Raw genomic sequence first — 19122 nt, forward strand, 5'->3', positions numbered from 1 at the left:
GGTAAGAAATGTGCAGACTTGGTAAGACGATCAACAATTACCCAAATGGTGTCGTATCCCCAGGCAGTCTTTGGTAACTTCGTGATGAAATCCATGGTAATACCGTCCCATTTCCATTCTGGAATTTCTGGTTGTTGAAGTAACCCTGACGGCTTCTGGTGTTCTGCTTTGACTTTGGAACAAGTTAAACATTCCCCAACATATGTTGCAACGTCTGTCTTCAAATTAGGCCACCAATAATGCGTCTTAAGATCTTGGTACATCTTTCCAACTCCAGGATGTATCGAATATCTTGTCTTATGTGCCTCGTTCAATATCAACTTCCTTAATCCACCCAACTTCGGTACCCAAATACGATTTGCAAAATATCGAATTCCATCTTCCCGCATAACGAGTTGCTTCGCATACTTCTTCATTATTTCATTTCCTATATTTTCTTTAGTAAGTGCTTCTCGTTGAACTTCTTTGATTTGTGAGTTGAGATTCATGCGAATTTTTATGTTCATCGCTCGTACTCGAATTGGTTCTCGTTCTTTTCTGCTTAAAGCATCAGCCACCACATTCGCCTTCCCGGGATGATAACGAATTTCACAATCATAGTCGTTTATTAACTCGACCCACCTACGTTGCCTCATGTTCAATTGTTTTTGATCGAAAATATGTTGAAGGCTTTTATGATCAGTAAACACAGTGAATTTAACCCCATACAAGTAGTGTCTCCACATCTTCAATGCAAACACGACTGCTCCCAATTCTAGATCATGCGTCGTATAATTCCGCTCGTGAATCTTCAATTGTCGGGATGCAAATGCAATTACTTTCTTTCGTTGCATAAGAACACAACCAAAACCTTGTCGCGAAGCGTCACAATATATTTCAAAATCATCGTTCCCTTCAGGTAATGATAAAATAGGCACCGTAGTTAACTTCTTTTTCAGTATTTGAAATGCGTTCTCCTGCTCCGAAGTCCATTCATATTTCTTCCCTTTTTGCGTTAATGCTGTCAACGGCTTAGCTATTCGGGAAGAATCTTGAATAAACCTTCTATAATAACCGGCTAAACCCAAAAATTGGCGTATCTGCATTGGTGTCTTAGGAGTCTCCCATTTTTCAATGGCTTCAATTTTTGCTGGATCAACCTGAATTCCTTTGCTACTAACAACGTGGCCAAGAAATTGTACTTCTTTCAACCAGAAAGCACATTTAGAAAATTTAGCATATAGCTGTTCTTTTCTCAACAACTCTAATATCAACCTTAAATGCTGCTCATGCTCTTGCTCACTCTTGGAATAGATAAGAATATCATCAATGAAAACGATAACAAACTTATCTAAATATGGACTACAAACTCGATTCATGAGGTCCATGAATACAGCTGGCGCATTTGTCAATCCAAACGGCATGACCAAAAATTCGTAATGACCATAACGTGTCCGAAAAGCAGTTTTCGGAATGTCCTCTTCTTTGACGCGTAGTTGATGATAGCCCGATCTTAAGTCGATTTTCGAATACACACATGATCCTTGCAATTGATCAAATAAGTCATCAATTCTCGGTAGTGGATACCGATTCTTGATAGTTAACTTATTTAATTCACGATAATCTATACACATCCTAAAAGATCCATCTTTCTTCTTAACAAACAAAATTGGAGCTCCCCACGGTGATGTACTTGGTCGTATGAATCCACGGTCCAATAATTCTTTTAACTGACTTTGAAGTTCTTTTAATTCGGACGGTGCAAGTCTATATGGCGCACGAGCCACTGGTGCAGCTCCTGGTACTAAATCTATTTGAAATTCTACCGATCTAAATGGAGGTAATCCCGGCAACTTTTCCGGAAAGACTTCAGGAAAATCTCTTGCCACAGGCACGTCATTGATGCTCTTCACTTTTTCCTTTGTTTCGACTTTATTAACATGTGCTAAGATAGCATAGCACCCTTTCTTCAAGCACTTTTGAGCTTTCAAATAACTAATGAGTTTTAGCTTTGAGTTACCCTTCTCTCCATAAATCATTACTGGCGTTTTATCCTTACGAGGAATGCGAATTGCCTTCTTGGCGCACACAACTTCAGCTCCTATTTTGGACATCCAGTCCATGACGACTATTACATCAAAACTTCCTAATTCTACGGGTATCAAGTCAATTTTAAACGTTTCTCCGGCTAAATTTATTTTACAATCACGGCAAATTTTATCGGCTTTAATTAGTTTACCATTAGCTAACTCAATCATGTACTTAGCATCGAGAGGTAATGATGAACAATTCAATTTAGCGTGAAAGTCTCTACACACGTAACTTCTATCAGCACCAGTATCAAATATAATAGATGCGGATAAGTTATTAATGGTAAACGTACCCGTAACAAGCTCCGGGTCTTCACATGCCTCTTTAGCATTAATAATAAATGCTCTTCCACGTGCAGGTCCGATATTCTTCTCTGGATTCGGGCACTGGCTCTTATAGTGGCCTTGTTTTCCACACCCAAAACAAGTAATGGTAGCCAAAGCAGTTCTATTTGCGTTGGTGGCAGGAGTCTTGGCACCATTTGTATTCGTAACGAGAGCCCTACAATCTTCAGCAAGATGACCCTGTCGATTACATTTGTTGCATACCACACTACAGTAACCAAAGTGATGTTTGTGACATCGGTTGCATAAAGGACTTTGTCCTTTGTAACCAAAACCTGAACCACAACCCGCACCTTTCGGGGTTTCTTGTTTCTTAAAAGTTTGTTGTTGATTACCTCGATCATAGCTTCCATTCCACTTTCTCTTGTTACCTGATACCTTCACATCAGTATTGAATGCTTTCTTATCCAAAATGACCTGATCCATTAGCTCGTTTGCCATGGTTATAGCTTCATGAATTGTCTTAGGTTTCGATGCTGTAACATTTGCCTTGACCTTTTTGGGCAAACCATCTTTGTACATTTCAATCTTCCGTTCTTCGGTTGGAACCAATTCAGGACATAGCAAAACTAATTCCATGAATCGCTGATTGTAGTTGGTGATTTCAGTACCAATAACCTTCAGACTTCGTAACTCATCTTCCAACTTCCTAACCTCGTTCCTTGGACAATATTCATTGATTAACATTGTTTTGAATTCTTCCCACGGAGTATCATAAGCTACATCTCCTCCTACAGCCTTCACATAATTTTTCCACCACGTGAGTGCACTATCTTGTAAAGTGCACGATGCGTATTTGGTCATGTCCTTTTCAACACAACCACTGATTTTGAACACAGTTTCCATCTTTTCTATCCACCGGGTTAAACCGATCGGTCCTTCTGTTCCACTGAATGATGAGGGCTTGCAAGCTTGAAAAGTTTTGTAAGTGCACCCCACACGAGGATTTGGGTTAACTGCAGCACCTCTTGCAGCCTCGACCCATAACATTCTGTCGTTCACTCGCTGATTGATGAGTTCCTGGATTTCTTGTTCCGTCATTCGGTTCAATCGCGCCATATTCTTCTATAAGAATGAAAAGAAAATAATTATTCACATGGAATATTATAGATGTAGTGTATATTTACAGTACATTATAGCTTATTAATAATATGAACCAGGTATTATTATAAAAGCCTTTTCTTCTTATTAGCGTTTTATAATTATATCTAGGGTAGTACCTACCCGTTAATGTTCATACTTAATAGCTTAGTACCGAACCAATTACTACAATCTAAATAATACTTAACCATGGAAAATTATTGCATTTCATACTTCGCTATTTTACATATGCTTATCTTACATCGAACATTAAACAAACCACACTAATAATATTATACAAAACATTATTTGATTCCATGGTTTAATTTGGCAGCGCATCGTTTGGTCTATTTCCCAAAACATTTATGTCCAGGGAATCCCCCAACGCGAATCCTAGCTGTCTCCCTACGTTTTGGCTGAGGTGCCGAAAAACTAGATGCGGTGATAGCACTAATAGGAATAGCGGGGATAGGGGTGGTAGTGTTGAGTGGAATTGGTGCCACTTCATTCTCATTAAACTCGGGATTTGGATTTTCTAATTCACTAGCTTTTCGTTTCTTTCCTAGTTCGAACTCGTCCTTTGTAATTTCCTGTATTTCTTCCTCGGGTTCACTTTCCTCCTCGGGTTCACTTTCCTCCTCGGGTTCACTTTCCTCCTCGGGTTCACTTTCCTCCTCGGGTTCACTTTCCGGGTTCTCTATAGTTGGTTCATCCGGAATTTGTGAGTCTTCCCCAAAGATATTATTTTCGTCATCGGATAGGTTAATGACTGGAACACCATCTGAAGATTCTGGTTCGGAGTCGCTGAATGTGATAACAAGTTTTGAGCCCGACATCTATCATACAACAACTAACCCATTAGTACTACATAATATTTACATATAAATTTTAACCAACAATGATAAGCAATGGTTTTTAAATCAGACCCGGTCAAAGTCCAGACTTACTAATGTATCCTAACGACTTCTTGGTTAGACACACTAATGCAAACCTGGTTCGCTAAGACCAACGCTCTGATACCACATGTCATAACCCGTCCTTAACCCTAAGAACGAGTTAGATAACGTATGATTTCATTGCGAGGTATTGACCTCTATATGAGACATTTTTAAAAGAAAACTGCATATATTTTACATTACAAACCACAAATCTTATTTTTGATACAAGCTTTAGACGATAGAAAGATGATTATCGTTTAGCGATAATCTTCGACTTACAAACTTTACAAATAATGATAACAACACGATTTCTAGTATATTTTACAACACAAATCCTCGGGTATGCAGTTTTATTTTTGACACAAATATGCGTACGCAAGATCCTGCTCAAATTCAACATAATGCAGCGGAAACTTCTAATTATCACCTGAGAATAAACATGTTTAAAACGTCAACATAAAGTTGGTGAGATATAGGTTTAGTGCCGGCAGCAATATATATATAGACCACAAGATTTCATATATAAACAGTTTAATAAAAATATTCTAAGTGGTTGAGCACTTGGTAACCATACTTAACATTTAATCACGTCGCATATTCCCTTTAATATGAAATCTTACTACACTGTACCAAGTGTAGTCACGAAACGAAGTACTGTGCAACCGTTGAATACTGGTCGTCCAGTCCGGTTGGGGTTGTCAAGCCCGATAGATCTATCAACAGGATTCGCGTTTACAATACCGCTGTAAATATTAGTTACCAAGCTACAGGGAAGTATGCCAGTGGTACAACTCAACGTAGAATATATTTTTCAGTTACTTGTGTCCATAACGTAAAACATAAAATACATGTATTCTCATCCCGAAATATTTAAAGTTTAAAAGTGGGACTATATACTCACTTTCGTCTTGAAGATATGTAATTTCGACTTGGTCTCCGATTGATATCACGAACCTATCCATATATAGTTTATCAATATATTTCTATTTTAAACAATCGTCACATATATATACTTTTTATACTTTTAATAGTTTTAATAATTTCTTAGTCCGTAGTTAGCAGTCCGATGTTAGTAATTCAATTTTAATGGTTCATTTTTAGGTGTTTAATAAACCCCCAATGAAATAAATAAAAACCCCCATCGTATATGTATTGGTCGAGATTAATCTTGACCCATGGTACCGGTGTTGTCAAATGACGTGTTGCGTACAATCATGGGATCTTATGATTAATCTTCTCGTGTTGTTTACGGGTGATCCTGAACCATATAAAATTGAATTATAAGTACATATATATAAAATATCATGTTATCTTAGAAATATGTGATTTATATCATTTTTTCCAATTGATCCCGTAGTTGAAATGATCTAGGATAACCAATTTTGTTTCGGTCATAGTTTCTTCGTTACAAATCCGTTTTCGTTGATTCAAATTGCCATCTTCTTGGATCGAGTTCTTCTTTAAGACTATGAACTGTAAATACCTTGGTTTGTATTCAAAATCATACGGCATAAGTGAAACATTAGTGAAACATATGAAGTTAAACATTTTTGGTTACAACAAAATCCTTTAATGACCATTTTTCTAAAAATACTTATACTTTGAAAAACCAAGTTTTACCTTGTTAAATTAGCATATACATAAGTTATATTACAGGTCTTGAAGTATTTTAAAAGTTAAGTTAGAAGGATCTATTTAGTTTGCAAACAAGTTTGAAAACATTCAAACTATGTTCTTGTTGTTAAACTTTTGTACCACAAAATAAGATAGCTATATATATATGAATCGAATAAGGTTATGAACATAGATTCTACCTCAAGTTCCTTGGATGAAGTTGCTGTAAGAGAGAAGTAAGAAGCTAGAATCAAAAGGGTGATAGAAGTGGATGAAAGATTGGAAGTAAGTTGGTGTTCTTGGAGGGTTTTCTTGAAGTGTTTTTGTATGGTTTTCTTATGGTGTTTTAGTATGGTTTTTGAAGCTAGATCTTCTTGGAAACTTTGCTGAATTGATTAAGGGTTTTAAGGCTTCAAAGTATGTGTGTGTTTTGGCTAGAAAGTTGAAGTAAAATGAATGAAGATGATGATACATATAAAGGCCATAAAAACGTGGCCATGAGGAGACAAGACAAGGTTTTCTCTTGTATTTTTGTATAATAATTCATGCATGCATCCAAATTCCAATTACCTTGCTCTAAGGGCAGTAACAAGGGTGGGTTAGGTGGTGATTTGATGTGTATTTACTATTAGTAAATACGTATAGAAGCTAGGTATGATACGAGTACTTATACTCTAGATATACGTATAGAAATTTTGTGAAAAATGGAATGAGGATTCAAATATAGCTATCTTTTGTGAATACACTTATATGGTTTTATGTATTTAAGTCTTTAAAAGTGATTAAATACATTACTTATACAATATATGTATAAACATTATATGTCTTAAGTATTTATGTCAAATAACGTTACGTATAGTTATCGTTTTGAAAACTTAAGTTAGTAGTTTCAAAATACACATATAACTTGTTGTTATTAATACAAAATGAGATATTAAAACATTTATTAATCATGTTAAATATGTATATATACATTTATATACACAAACGTATAATTATCATTTATTGTATAGTTCGTGATATCATCGGTCAAACTAGACGGTCAAACGTTGTGTAAAACTCTTTTCGGAAATATAAGTCTCGACAATTTGGATTGCTTATCATGTTGGCAATGTTTAATTTATGTAAATATTAATCTTATAAGTATAGTATGATCGAAAAAGTGCGGGTCGTTACAATAACCTCACTGAGTCTCCATTCCATAGGCATATTTGCGCTTCTAAACGTCGTGTTGAAATGGTTTGTCAACCATCTAACCCCGTCACCTCCTAGGCACTTCCACGCCTCAATCGGAATTTGGTCTGGTCCTACTGCTTTGTTTCTCCCCATCTTTCGTGGGCCAATCTAACTTCCTCCTGATTAATCCTCGTGCAGAAACAGTTGTTTTGAAACTCCTGAACCTCGTGGGGTTCACCGTTCCGCTCTGGTCTTCCCCTACCGAAAAGGGATGCAAAATATTCTTCCCATCTTTTCCTAATAAGGTCTTCTCTCACTATACTTTGCCCTGCTACATCCTTGATATATTTGATGTTACCTAAGTCCCTCCTTCCTCGCTCCCTAGCTTTGGCTATCCTATATATGTCATTAGCTCCCTCTGAAATAAAAATTGTGTGATGCAGGTTCTTAGTGAGTTCACTCATGGTAAAGACTGAAAAGTAAGCAAGACGGAATATAAAAAAGTACTTTCAGATTTTCTAATAGGGATGGCTGCTGGATTAAAGCGAGATCCTATTGTTGTTTTCTACGTATAAATGGAGAAGATCTACTAGAGTTCATTCACAGCCCAGCTTTTGAACCAGAAATGATGTCCATTTTCTCGGAGATTGATATATTGAATGGATCTCATACTGACAACATTAACAAGGCTTTTGAGAAACTTACAGTGGATTAAGGGATGCCTCCGGTTTTAGACTCTTGGGTAATTTCTTCTTCTTCATAACCAATTTTAACCCGTTCAGAAGTAAATGGGTAGAAATTGTCAACTTTTGTTGCACACATTTTTACAAACAGAGATATTTTGTTGGTTCAGGTTAATCGCAACAATATAGTACCGCCACAACCGGCTTATGATATTACTCAAGAGCAACCTATTTCTCAGGAGACGTTCTTAATCGACTTTAAAAAGGTAGCCGATGTTGTGGCTCAAAGTCTCAAAGAGCAGTCTGTTATCGTTGCTCACAGTGAAAAAACTTTTGATGGAACTGGCATCAGGAGACTAAAATCTAACAAGTTCGAGCTGGAAAAGGTTAGAAATCAAAATCAAAATTACAATAATAATCTTCTGCTAAATGCATCTATTAAATAACTTATAGGGAACTAAATTTATACATTAGTTGGTGCCAACATGGACATGGATGGGTCAAAACAGTCATACCTTCTGCCTACATGAGGTGACGTTATTGTTGTTAGAACACTTTTGGTCCAAAATTTTTAGAATTTTTATTTAACTTATTTTATTCTCTTATATGATTATGGACTATTGATCAGATATAGGATGGTGTAATTACAGCAACTTAAATCAAGTTTTCAACTCTTTTTGGTTGTGTGCAGTTCATACTATATATATCAAACTTACTTTTTGGTTGTGTGCAGTTCATACTATATATATCAAACTTATATGATTATTGCTCTCTAGGGTATGGTTGCTATAGATTCATTTGGATATAAGTTATCTTTATATGTCACTTTCCTTCGGTTATTATTACATTTTATAGGTTTTGATAATATTTAAACATTTAAATTGTGATAACTTATTACATGCAGAGTGTGCAAAGCTTTACTGCCAGGAGATGATGCAAAATTGTACTTGGAATAAATTATATATGAGGTTTTATACTTCAATCGTGTACTTGGGTGAATTGAGTATTTCAACCTAATTTATTGTTAACTTTTTAGCGATCTTTTTGTTGAGTGCAGTACTGGCTTTGACCCAGCTTTAAGATACAATAGGATCTCATGTCAAAACAACTTGAGGTATTCAAAGATCTATTCTATGTGTTTTTTATTTTATTACATCTATATATCCATGTGCTGATCTTTTTACTTAAACAAGATGTGAAAATTGGGCGGGTCGACATGAATGATCGAGATGAATTAGTCATGTTATGGTAATTGTCAGGTCTTCGGGCCACATGTTTCGGTAGTCTTAATCTGTTGTAAATAAGAATTGTCTAAGATGTGATTACAGAATCTAAGATATCCCAAAATTTAATTTTAGGAAATAAGTGATTTAAAACGTTTTATACTACGAAAATGCACGATCTGATCTTATTTTCAAAAGCAACTGGGTTTTCCTTTTTAGCTTCATCTTTAAATGTGTTTTGTTCTTTTTTTTTTTCTCTTTTACTTCTGTTTGTGATTTTAGTAGTACATATATTCATTTTTCCTTACAAAGCAACATCAACTTCTATTGGAATGGATAGAATAAATTATGTGACAAACAACAGGATATAAGGAATGAGTATCTATTGGGATTGTACGACTCTATTAATAGAGGTGATCTTTATGGTGCCGATGTTTGAACACAGACGATCTTAATATTATAAGTAAACATGTTGTTGTTGGTACTTCAGAACATGTTGTTCTTTAAGGTTGTAATGGTTTGATATGATGATCACGCAGACATTGTTGTTCCCACATACGAGTTTAAAGTAAAGGAATTTGTATATGTACTTAAAGACAATGAAATTTTGGTCCCGTAAAAGCAGGTACATCGTCATGCCTTGATGTCAACCTTCATTTTATAAATTATTTATGATATTAGTTTCCAATTTCTAGGGTATGATTAACAACATTATTGGATGATAGCTTCTTCTGTGTTCGTTGTTTTATTGTTGAATGCTAATAGAGTATCACTTATGTTTGTTTACCTCTTTCTTATATCATAACCCCCATCGAATTAGTAGCCAAAAATTGATTATTTGTGCCTGGTGAGTTCGTAGTACAAAATGCAAGTATTATTAGACTTTTTGTTGCCTGTAGGATATGAAAATTAAAGATGGTCAATACCGATTTGTTTTTTAACGAAGATGAATGTATGCTGATGCATATATGTATATGGGTTGTTAATTTTTTTTTTAAATATATTATGCCTCATTACGTTCATATTTAGTTACATGGTATTGCTAATGCTTTAAGAGTTATCATTATGTAAAGAATTACAAGATAGAAAGATCAACTAAAACTTTAGTGAATTAGTGGTTGCTAACTTGAGTTCTGTTTAAACATCATTTATATTTTTCTGAAGTAACAATAAGACAATTTGCACCATGTCTCTAATGTATAGGAGTATGTTCCCAGAGTGTAGTAATTTTTAATACATACAATAATTTGAAGTTGGGCTCAATACAAGTTATTTTTATCAATGTAAGTTGTTTATTGTTACAAGTTCTGATGAGAATGTTCTCAGACATAAAATGAGAACATGGGTAATTATGTAACTTTACCATCCTACTTTTTAGGTTTTGAATTTTTATTATTATTTAACACAAAAGATCATCCCTTTTTATCATTATCCGTTCAAACATATATAGTTGAATCTAATATTTCATTCATGTAATTTGTTATCAATCATGTTTGTATTTTGATTTTAATATTTAATGATGCAAATGCAAAATATTAAATGGATCGATCAATACAATTAATACATGAAAAATAAGGATGCATGCATGGCATTGTTATTTATCCATGGTTATAAACAAAGATGATAATCAAGCAACAAAGATGATAACGAGGATGCTCATTTACATACGTCTGTTCCACTACAATATCTCAATTTTTTACATCACAATCGGGACTTCTTTTTAGATATATTGTTGTCTCGTTATTATTTGAGGATGCATATTATGCAATATATATTATTAGGGTGGTGGTGGCATGGTAAGACCCTGACCTTTCAATGTGGAGGTCAATGGTTCGATTCCTTGCTCCCACAAACTTATTCTCCCTCATGGCCAAGGAGGTTCGCCTGCAATGACTCCGGGCTGCTCGCAAAGCGGGTAGTCGCCCTGGGATTAGTCAGTTAAAAAATATTGGATACCTAGCAGGGCCGGTCCTGAGTTTTTAAGTGCCCCGAGCAAGACGATAAAAAAGGCCCCTACAAATACGCGGCCGGTCTTGACAAAAATTGATTGATTTTAATTATGCACTACATTTTTAAAAATAGCACACGTTGACATTCACATTCAGATATAATTAACCCACGTATAAATTTGGGTCATACACAAACTCTCTTATTGTCAGTGCTAGTAATTTGATGCCAACGTAACAATTTATAGTTAAATCACGATAAAATAATAAAAGTATAACATAACTTTATCCCTTAAATGTGAAAAAAAGGAACAAAATAATCTAACTTTCTGTAAACTTCGTATGGGTTTTTGTTTTTATATGACCTTTTATAATATTAATACTAGGAACAAGTTGTCAATGAGTTTGTGTATATATGATATTTTTAATAATCATATGAATTTTGTAAGTGACTCAATCAGTTAGTTGAAATTCTAAGTCAATGTTTTTGTTTTTGCATCCCACATCGGAGGATGGTAAGCACTATATAATCTATATAATGAAAGGCCCCTGGTTGTTTTTTGGTTGTTAGATAACTTGGGCCTAATTTACTTTGTGCTGGTTTCTCTTATACCTTTTAGAACTCGGGCTTAGTAGTTTAAACATAGCGGGCCATGACTTTAAAAATATTGGGCCCCTAAAAAAAATGGGCCCTGTGCAGTTGGGCATGTTGCGCCCCTCTTGGGCCGGGCCTGATACCTAGGTTACCAAAATATATGACTTTAGAAAAGACCATGCATCCGGCCACGCCCGAGTTGTTCACTATTGTTTTTTTTTTCTTTTCTTTTCTTGTGAGGAGTAACTATATATGATTAATATCTCATCAACAATATTAGTTGAAAGTGGATGCAGCCGAGTAAAACAATTTATTAGAAATGTTCATAACTTATGAGTTTCATGATTCATCCATTATTATGAAATGATGAATATAGAAATAGAAATGGGAGAGAGATAAATATTATCTGGGGGCGTGAAAATCGGATGGGAGTTGCAGTACCTAGTTAGTTACAATTACACCCTTATATATATATTTTTATTTATAAATGCTTAGAAGAATATTAACCATTGATCTAATTGTTGGATGACTTAGATTTGTTCTCACCAATATCTTAAATGAGAATGTTTTCATTTGAATATATATATATATGTTATAAAAGTAATAATTGGATGATAATTTTATTATTATTTTATATATTGCATAGTATATTTTTTTGAGTATAAATAGGTGTGTTGTGTTAGAGTTTATGAGAGGTATTATTTTGGTTAACACACTCTCTCTCTATAGATTCCAAATGCCACCAAACTCTCATTGTACATTTTCCTATAAATAAAAAACCAATTACTCATACCTTTTGTTCAACCCTTATTTTCTCCGTTTTACAGTATCTCTATCTCTATATACCTTCTACAGTCAAGAACCACTAAAAAGGTAGTTATAAGCCTACCGAATTATAACACGTTATCAGCACGATTATCTCAACATTTATACTAAATATGGTTGGCTCTGCCACCTAACTAATATATGGTCGGTTATACCACCTAAATGATATATGGTCGACACTGTCGCCTAATTTACATTTATGTTATCTAACATTTATTTAAGTATACTAACATTTACATTTATGTTATCTAACATTTATTTATGTATACTAACATTTACATTTATGTTATCTAACATTTATTTATGTATACTAACATTTACATTTATGTTATCTAACATTTATTTATGTATACTAACATTTACAGTTATGTTCACTAACATTTATATTTATGTTATATATTGCCGGTTATACCGCCTGAATTATATTTTCTGTAATCTAACTCTTATTAACTTCACTAACATTTATATTTATGTTAATAAGACCTCATGATTGTACGCAACACGTCATTTGACAACACGGTACTTTATGTACGCAACACGTCATTTGACAACACGGTACCATGGGTCGAGATTAATTCCGATCAATACGAATACGATGGGGTCTTTATATGTTATCTAACATTTATGATTACTTATGCAATTAATCATTATTTATTTCATGCATACTAATGTTTATTCTTAAATTTATAATCTTAAAAGTTAAAATAAAAAAAAGTAGTTTGTATTTTTATTAAAAGTAAATCTTAAAAGTTAAAATAGAAAAAGTAGTTTGTATTTTTATTAAAAGTAAATCTTAAAAGTTAAAAATAGAAAAAGTAGTTTGTATTTTTATTAAAAGTAAATCTTAAAGGTTAAAATAAGAAAAATATATTATAATGATATATATTATAACTTAATATATATTATAATAATATCATTAATAATATAATATGAACCTATATTCTCTTATGATATTATTATTTGTAATCATACCATTATTCATTTGTTTGCTACTTATGAATCTAAACTAATTCTAATTTCATGTTGTTATTTGTCTATGAAAAAAAAAATTATTATGATTATGATTATGATTATGATTTATGTTGTTCATCTTTCTGAAAATAGAAAATGTCAAACTTATCAAAGCTTGAGTTTGATGCCTTAGACGTATCGGGAACAAACTACACATCATGGGTTATGGACGTAGAAATAAATCTTGGATCATTGGGTATTCTAGAAACTTTAAAAGAAAATAATACTTGTTCCGATCAAGATAAATTAAAATCAATTGCTTTTATTCGCAAACATATTGATACCACCTTAAAACATATGTTTCTCACTATCAAAGATCCACATGTTTTATGGGAAAGTATCAAGAGTAGATTCGATAATCAAAAGGAAATATTACTCCCGGCTGCGAGGGAAGAATGGAGAAATCTAAGGTTCCAAGATTTCAAAAAGGTAAGTGAATACAGCTCGGCCATGTTCAAGATCCGTTCAAAGCTTCAATTCTGTGGTCAAGAAATAAGTGATGCTGATATGATAGAGAAAACTTTCTCCACAATGCATTCTGCAAACATAACCGTGCAAGAAAATTTAAGATTGCAGAATTATAAAACTTTTTCCAAACTTCAAACTTATCTCTTAGTTGCAGAAGTTAATAAAGAATTACTGATGAAAAATCAAGAATCTCGTCCTACCGGTGCGCTAGCATTTACTGAAGCTAATGCTATTAACAATAATAATAATAAAAGAAGAAATGCACATGGACGAGGGCGTGGACAAGGTCGTAGCCATATTGGCCAAAACCATCATCATGGAAATTACCATAACAATAATAAAAATCATAACTATGTTCGAAATCACCCTTATGGTAATGGTCGTGGTGGTGGTCGTGGTCGTGGTGGTCGTAGTCGTGGACAAAGTAATAATAATCCACAAAATTATAAAATCCAAACACCATACAATCCCACAAATCACAATGTTGAAGAAGGCTCTTCAAAGAATGTTGAAGATTCTTGTTACCGATGTGGTAAAATTGGCCACTGGTCTAAAAACTGCCGAACAAATCAGCATTCTGTTAATCGGTATCAAGAATCCCTAAAGGGAAAAAGAAAAGAAGCAAATCTTGTGGATGACCTTGATACAAAAATCACTGAGCCAACTTGTGACTACTTTAATGAATAAATTTCTAATATCTATATATATAGATATCCTATTATATGTTCTCGTTAAATAAATGGTTGTAGATTTTCAATCTACACCATATCTAGTTTACTACATATTTCCTTATTATGTGCTATCGTTTGTAACATGTTTTGAATGTAATATATTGATGAATTATGTACTCATTATTTGTTTCTCATATTTTTTTTTGAAGTTCATGATGTATACTACCGGAGTAAAAAATCAATCAAATGGTGGAGATATTTGTATTGCAGACAGTGGTGCCACTCACACCATACTCAAATCTAAAAAGTATTTCACAGACTTGAAAGCAACGGAAGGAACTATACATACTATATCAGGTCCTGTGGACTTAATAAAAGGAATGGGAAAGGCAAAATTCATGTTACCAAATGGTACGAATTTTCTGATAAATAACGCCTTATTTTCTCCCATGTCAAAGAGAAATTTGTTAAGTTTCTCCGACATATACCAAAATGGATATGATTATCAGTCAGTGACAACAGAAAATGAAAAATATTTAAGTATCACTGATAAGAATCGTGTAATTGAAAAACTACCAAGACTTCATTATGGTTTACATTATACACATATAAATGTACCTGAAGTAAATGTGGTAGTTAAAGAAAAATCATGTGATCCTGTAATGATCAGTTTGTGGCATGAGAGATTAGGCCACCCAGGATCAACAATGATGAAAAGAATAATACAAAATACACATGGACATCCATTGGCGGATCAAAGGATCCCTCATGATGCACTTATCCCATGTACATCATGCTCACTTGGAAAATTGATAATAAGACCATCACCTCTTAAGGTTGAAAAAGAATCACCAATGTTTCTTGAAAGAATTCAAGGTGATATATGTGGACCAATTCATCCACCATGTGGACCATTTAGATATTTTATGGTCCTAATAGACGCATCTAGTAGATGGTCTCATGTTTGTCTATTATCAAGTAGAAACATGGCATTTGCAAAATTTCTTGCTCAAATTATTAAATTGAGAGCACATTTCCCTGATTATACTATTAAAAGGGTAAGGCTGGATAATGCTGGTGAGTTTACATCTCAAGCATTTAATGATTTTTGCATGTCTATTGGGATTGTTGTTGAACATCCTGTTGCTCATGTGCATACACAAAATGGTTTAGCTGAATCACTAATTAAACGATTGCAGTTAATAGCTAGACCATTGATAATGAGAACAAAACTCCCAGTATCGGTATGGGGTCATGCAATTTTACATGCTGCATCATTAATTCGCATTAGACCAAGTGCAAGTCATACATATTCTCCTTTACAACTTGCTTTTGGCCATCAGCCAAATATTTCCCATCTTAGAACATTTGGTTGTGCGGTTTATGTTCCTATCGCACCACCACAACGCACAAAAATGGGTCCTCAAAGAAGGATGGGAATATATGTTGGATACGAAACATCTTCAATCATAAGATATATTGAACCCATGACGAGTGATGTTTTTACAGCACGTTTTGCTGATTGTCACTTTAATGAAACATTGTTCCCTAGATTAGGGGGAGAAATAAAAAATAAAGAAAATGATGTTTCATGGTATGAACCTCAATTAATGTATCTTGATCCTCGTACAAAAGAATGCGAGACCGAAGTTCAAAAAATAATGCATATGCAAGAACTTGCGAATAAATTGCCTGATGCATTTACAGATACAAAAAGAGTGACTAAATCATATATACCAGCAGTAAATGCTCCAGCTCGAATTGAAATTCCAAAAGCTGACAATAAAATCACTCATGAGTCTTTGCCACGCCTGAAACGTGGTAGACCAATTGGTTCCAAAGATAAAAATCCTCGAAAAAGAAAATCAGCTGATAATGAGGTAAAAGAAAGTGTTCAAGAAGAACCACAAATCAATACTCCTTCTTCAGAGGAGATTGATGATGTCAATACAGAAATTGCAATCAATTATGCACATTCAAAAATAGTATGGAACCGGAATGAAATGAAAAATCTTGATGAGATATTTTCATATAATGTTGCATATTACATCATGAATGATGATGATGATCCAGAACCAAAATCTGTCGTGGAATGTCAAAATAGACATGATTGGGATCATTGGAAAGGAGCAATACGAGCTGAAATTGAATCGCTCAATAAAAGAAAAGTTTTCGGATCTATTTTGCTCACACCTAAAGATGTGAAACCTGTGGGGTATAGATGGATTTTTGTGCGAAAAAGAAATGAGAAAAATGAAATTACAAGGTATAAAGCTAGACTTGTAGCTCAAGGTTTTTCTCAAAGACCAGGAATTGATTATGAGGAAACGTATTCTCCTGTTATGGATGCAATTACTTTTAGATACTTAATCAGCCTGGCAGTTTCTAAAAATTTAGAAATGCATCTCATGGATGTTGTTACTGCTTATCTATATGGATCACTTGATAGTGATATATATATGAAGATACCTGAAGGATTTAAGGTATCGGAATCATCCAATGCAAAACCCAAAGAAATGTACTCAATTAAATTACAAAGATCTTTATATGGGTTGAAACAATCGGGTCGCATGTGGTATAAACGATTAAGTGATTACTTGATAAGCAAAGGGTATACCAATAATCTTATTTGCCCATGTGTTTTCATTAAGAAAACAACATCTGGATATGTGATCATAGCTGATTATGTTGATGATCTTAATATCATAGGTACAAATAAAGAGATCCATGAAGCCATTCAACTTCTAAAGAAAGAATTTGAAATGAAAGATCTCGGAAAAACCAAGTATTGCCTTGGTTTACAAATTGAACATATGCCTAATGGTTTACTTGTACATCAAACAACATATACTGAAAAGATTTTAAAACGTTTTAATATGGACAAGGTAAAACCATTAAGTACTCCTATGGTTGTTAGATCACTTAATGTTGACACTGATCCATTTCGTCCCTGTGAAGATCATGAAGATATCCTGGGACCAGAAGTACCATATCTTAGTGCAATTGGAGCTCTTATGTATCTTACAAATTGTACAAGACCTGACATTTCTTTTGCAGTTAATTTGTTGGCAAGGTTCAGCTCAGCCCCTACCAAAAGACACTGGAATGGGATCAAACACATATTTCGATACCTTCGAGGAACTACTGATTTAGGATTATTTTATTCTAACGAATCAAAACAAGATTTGGTTGGTTATGCAGATGCAGGTTATTTATCTGATCCACATAAAGCTAAATCTCAAAATGGATATATATTCCTAAATGGAGGTACTGCAATATCATGGCGTTCTCAAAAACAAACACTTGTTGCAACATCATCAAATCATGCTGAAGTGATTGCATTACATGAAGCTACTCGAGAATGTTTTTGGTTGAGATCAATGACACAATTCATTACTGATTCTTGTGGACTAGAACGCGATAAAAGTCCAACAACTATCTATGAAGATAATGCAGCTTGCATAGCACAGATGAAAGAAGGGTATATCAAAAGTGACCGAACAAAACACATACCTCCTAGATTCTTCTCATACACTCAAAATCTCATTAAGGACAACCAGATTGAAATGAGATATGTGCAGTCCAGCAAAAACTCTGCTGATCTTTTCACGAAAGCACTTCCAACTGCTATTTTCAGAACACACGTTCACAACATTGGCATGAGACATGTTCAAAAGATGTAACAACTGAAGCGATGTCTACTTGAGGGGGAGTCAACTCCATGCTGCACTCTTTTTCCTTAGCTAAAGTTTTTTCCCACTGGGTTTTCTTTAGCAAGGTTTTTAACGAGGCGGTACTAGTTATTCTCTAATAAAATTGTCATCCAAGGGGGAGTGTTATAAAAGTAATAATTGGATGATAATTTTATTATTATTTTATATATTGCATAGTATATTTTTTTGAGTATAAATAGGTGTGTTGTGTTAGAGTTTATGAGAGGTATTATTTTGGTTAACACACTCTCTCTCTATAGATTCCAAATGCCACCAAACTCTCATTGTACATTTTCCTATAAATAAAAAACCAATTACTCATACCTTTTGTTCAACCCTTATTTTCTCCGTTTTACAGTATCTCTATCTCTATATACCTTCTACAGTCAAGAACCACTAAAAAGGTAGTTATAAGCCTACCGAATTATAACAATATATATATATATATATATATATATATATATATATATATATATATATATATATATATATATATATATATATATATATATATATATATATATCGTGTTGACTAACTTGAATAGGTTTTTGTGGTTGCTTAGATGTCTGCTTCTGAGCCCATTATTATTCATGACATTGACTCCGATTTTGAGATGGAGATGAGTCCACAGAGGATGAAGAGGATGAAGATCCTGAGAAAGAGGAAGATCCCGAGGAGGAAGAGGAAGATCCCGAGGAGGAGGAACCTGATGAGTCGAGTCCACAGAGCCCGGCTGAGCCTAATGTTACCCCTACGCTATCTCC

Source organism: Rutidosis leptorrhynchoides, chromosome 3 (genome assembly GCF_046630445.1).
Source record: "Rutidosis leptorrhynchoides isolate AG116_Rl617_1_P2 chromosome 3, CSIRO_AGI_Rlap_v1, whole genome shotgun sequence".
NCBI classification, from domain to species: domain Eukaryota; kingdom Viridiplantae; phylum Streptophyta; class Magnoliopsida; order Asterales; family Asteraceae; genus Rutidosis; species Rutidosis leptorrhynchoides.